We start from the raw sequence: 4,437 nt of genomic DNA on the forward strand, positions 1-4,437 counted from the left end.
CACTTAAAAACATAAAACAAGCCGGGCGGTGGTGGCACATGCCTTTAATCCCAGCACTTGGGTGGCAGAGGCAGGTGGGTTTCTGAGTTCGAGGCCAGCCTGGTCTACAGAGTGAGTTCTAGGACAGCCAGGGCTACACAGAGAAACCCTGTCTCAAAAAACAAAAACAAAAACAAAAACAAAAACAAAAAAAAAACAAACAAAAAGCATAAAATGTGAAAGCTGGTCCCCCCTTTCTCCATGTGGTCATGGCCGGCTCCTACTTCTCTTACTCTCTCCTTCTCTCTGCCTCTGCTACCCTCCCCATGCACTAAATAAACCCTATTCTATACTTTAAAAAAAATGTGAAAGCTGCCCTAGGTGATACATATACATGAATTCCAGCAGTACGATTGTAGGGAGGTCTCTCCATGTTGGCACAAACAACCCCTTGGAGCGAACCATTCGCCCTTTGTAAAGGCCAGATTGTGACTTTCAGAGTGTGTGATGGTGTCTTTGGCCCCTACCCCTGTACCCAAACCGTGGCTATCCTCTGGCATCACCAGCTCCCTCCCCAGTGAGACCCCTCTGGAGTCGAGGTTGTCTCGGGTTGCGTCACTGATGTGCTTCACAGGGGGATGCAGAATTAGGATTCAGTAACTCTCTCACAGGGTCTCCCTGGAGATCCTTACAGTGTTCCTGGCTTTCAGATATAAAAATCCCATTTCCCATCACTTAGAGTCAGTCTGACAGGGAAAAGAGGGAAATACAATCATCCCAACCCAGTTGGAAAAGCAGTTCAATAAAGTTCTTCTTGTGTATGTAGTCTGTTTTTATAAAATGCTTTTAGAAGTTTTGAAGTTAGGCTTCATTATTATACCTTCATACATATATGGTTTACTTTGGTATTATTCATCCTGCTTCCTCACCTCCCTCCCCCATCCTCCCATCCCCTTTGATGGGTCCCTTCCTTCCCCCAAGTAGTCTTTCCCATCTCTATATTTTTAAATACTTATTATTTTCTTTCTTGTACATGTGTGTGTGCCTGAGTGTGTGCCCATGCCTCGTGTGTGTGCAGAAGCCCTCAGAGCTCAGAAGAGGGAACCGATCCCATGGAACTGAAGTTACATGAAGTCACATGTAACTTCAGGTAGCTGTGAATTGCCATGTGGGTGCTGGGAACTGAACCCAGTTGCTCCGAAAGAGCAGTAAGTGCTCTTAACCACTGAGCCCGTGCTCCCATCCTTCCCTTCCTGCTCTTATGTGGAATGCATTCCATTACCCAACCCCTGAGATCTCTTCCTCCTCATGGCCTCCTTTCTTATAACTTATACACATGTGCATTCATCCAACACAGTTAGGTCCAGATCCCACATCTGACAAAAGCCATGTAATATTTGTCTTTCTGAGTCTGGCTTCCTTTGATTAACAATGCTCTCCAGTTCCCCTATTTTCCTGGAAATCTCATGACTTCATTTTTACTTGAATGAATAAAATCCCCTTGTGCATATGAACCACACTCTCTGTATCCATTCTTCTGCAGATGGATATCTAGGCTGGCCCCACTTCCTGGTTGAATGGTGTAGCAGTACACCTGGATACACCAATGTCCCCATTATAGCACTTGGTGTCCTCTACACCCACACATGCCAAAGCTGATCTCTTGAATCCCACCTTTTGGGAGAGACAGCCCATGTACACCATGGTTCCATTTTTTACCTTCTTCCCTTGGGATGCCCACCAGACACACACCGGGCAAGAAAGGATGAAGCAAAATCTAGAACAGGTGGGTCAGAGGATCCTAGGGGCAGGATAGGGGGGAGGTCTCCTCAAAGATTTCAGGGTTTCAGCTCTTTTAGAATACAGCTCTCTTAGACAATAGTCAACGGAAACAGCTTGCGTGAGTACACTTTATTTGTGGTGAAGCAAGGGCTATATATGTGAATCTTGCAGAGTAGGAAGGGGCTCGTCTTAGGGTGAAGTTTCATTGGCTGAGGTTTAAGCTTCTGAGGATGCCTCATTTGCATGGAGAGGCATTCCAGGAAGTTGAACCTGTAATTTACGTGGCATTCCTCAGGTAGAAGACCGGTGGTCAATTCCCCAGGTCAGGCAGAGAGGAAAAAGCCCTGCTTAAAAAAAAAAAAAAAAAAAAAAAAGGAGTCCTTCATTTTGCACAGAGCTCAGGAAAGCTGTCTAGACAGGTAGATTACAGCCTTAGTAGTGAGGTGCAATAATACATAAATTTTAAAAACTTGCTTTAATTGATTTGGCCATGATGATTTGGGTTGATGGTCCTTCTCTTCACACCTGTGAGATTAACACAACTTGCATAGGTCAGTTCTGCCCTTCCATCTACCACATGGGTTCAAGGGATTGAGTTCAAGTCATCAAACTTGGCAGATAGACACCTTTACCTGCTGAACCCTCTCACTGGTCCAAGCCTTGAGGTTTTATAGCCCTGCCCAATTTACTGTTTATTCCTGATTACAGACACAACATGAACACCTCATGCCAATATACCTTCTTGGCTACTATGGACTATGGACTTCATCCCTGCAAAACATAAGGGAAAAGAGAAAGAAATAAAGAAAGAGAGGGGAGGAGAGAGAGAGAGAAAGAGAGAGAGAGAGAGAGAGAGAGAGAGGGAGAGAGAGAGAGAGAAGCCCTGAGGGCAAGCAGATGGACAGGCAGGCGCTCCTGTCTGCATCTGTGATCCTATCACAGCAGGGACTTATGTTGATGTGCATGCTCTACATTAACACCCAAGGCCGTGTGTGGATGTCCCTGGTTTGGACTGCTACCTGAGACCATGTTGAAATCTGAGAGCCAAGCTGAGCTGGTTCCACCCCTTACCCACTACCCCAAGATAGTGTCAGTAATGTAGGAGACCTGGTCAAGAGGTGGCCCAGCCAGTTGCCTCTTGTGGGAGAGTTGGCCTTGCCCCTTGCCTTGCCTTCAGAGAGCTAGCCCGGTGGCAAGGAGGCTGACAAATGCAGCTACCACCTAAGCCCAGATCCAGGGCTTTGAGTTGGCCCACTCCAACATCTATGCCAACTCTGAGCTCCAAGAATACATGAAAGGGCCTGCCCTGCAGATCCAAAGTTGCAGGATCTCCATGACACAGGGCAACAGGATATCCAAGAGTCCCAGTGAGGATCCAGTCATGATGCTGTGGCAGAAGCCGTAGGCCTCGAACCAGACCAATGACTCATTGTTATGAACACTTGCAAGTGAAGCTGTGTGGACAAAAGGATGTACTGTATGACACACCGTGACACACCGCAGCTTCCACAGTGAGGCTTTTTTCTTTTTTTTTTTTTAATCATCACTGTTTTTTATTTCCAATTCTTTCTACTTTCTAGCCCAGGAATAGTAGCAAATGGTATGCTCCAGCTTTCTGAATTGGAGCTGTGGCCCAGCAGGGCTGCAAGCTCAGAGAAGGGTCTGAGGGGACCGTGCTGCGATGCTCCCCTCTGTTATCTGTCTGCTGACTTTACCCCTAATCCCCTCCATGTATTCTAGGGCTGGAAGCGAGCTCACCTGCTAATGCTGGAGGTAAACTCATTAGGTGAGTGCCACAGTACTGGCCTAAAGAACATGTCCCCTCGCTCTGCCACGGCTGGCGGTAGCTTAGCTCCACACAGGGCCTTCTCAGAGATGGAGGCTTCTGCTCATCTTCAGGAAAAAACAAAAGGAGGAAGAGAAAAGAGGAGCAATGGGCATGGGCTTCCGTTCCTCCACTGTGCCTTCTGAGTAGCAGCAGCCCCTCCATTCCACTGTCTGCCCATTGTCCACCTCTGTGCTGACAACCACACCCTTGCAGGCCAACAGCTGGCTGCCTTGTTCATGAGCTGCAGCAGAAAGCTGAATGCGACCCAGCCCATCTAACTGGTGTCCAGCGTTTCTTTGCTCAGCTCCATGGTCACAGCCTAGATGGAGGGTTTCTCTCCACACAGACGAGGGGCCTCCTGGATCTTCATCTGGAGCAGGCTTGTGGGGGCAGCCATGCGGCTGATGTTGTCAGAGGAGGGTCTGATAGCCACTCTCCAGTCCAGGTCCACCAGGTGTGGCAGAGAGGTCTGGTTGGCTTGGGCTTCAGTTCTCCATGGCAATCTGTGCTCCAGGATGACTTTTGTCAGCAGGTTTTTGAGGTTTCGGTGGAAATTTTCCAGAAAGAGAGCCAGAATTGCCTCAGCAGAGGGCAGGTCACAGAAGGCCACCAGGCTAGTGAAGTGGTGCAGAAGCTGGGGCCTTTGCTCTGCATCCTCCTGGGTCACAGGCAAGCTGGACCATGTACTATCGAGGAGATTTTTCTGAGTCAAGGTCTGAACTGGAGAAGCTTTCTTGGCACAGTTGTCTGGTGACATCTTTTGAGGAGACTCTGGAGCTCCACAGTCAAGGCCACCATCTTTCTGGAGTCCAGATTATTTTTTTTAAAGATTTGTTTATTTATTTATT

At 47.8% G+C, this 4,437-nt stretch overlaps 1 long non-coding RNA gene and 1 pseudogene across 1 annotated transcript in view; both read right to left on the reverse strand.

Moving 5' to 3' along the window:
- Positions 1-1,882: 1,882 nt before the first annotated feature.
- Positions 1,883-4,437, reverse strand: part of LOC116073089 — a 42,107-nt gene continuing 39,552 nt past the window's right edge. Inside the window, exon 2 of the long non-coding RNA XR_004111662.1 lies at positions 1,883-2,105. This is a non-coding gene — a long non-coding RNA (uncharacterized LOC116073089). The remainder of the gene's footprint in view (positions 2,106-4,437) is intronic.
- On the reverse strand, positions 3,909-4,346 carry LOC116073088 (annotated as a pseudogene).

This window comes from Mastomys coucha, unplaced genomic scaffold, assembly GCF_008632895.1.
Source record: "Mastomys coucha isolate ucsf_1 unplaced genomic scaffold, UCSF_Mcou_1 pScaffold23, whole genome shotgun sequence".
In the NCBI taxonomy this organism is placed as follows: Eukaryota; Metazoa; Chordata; class Mammalia; order Rodentia; family Muridae; genus Mastomys; species Mastomys coucha.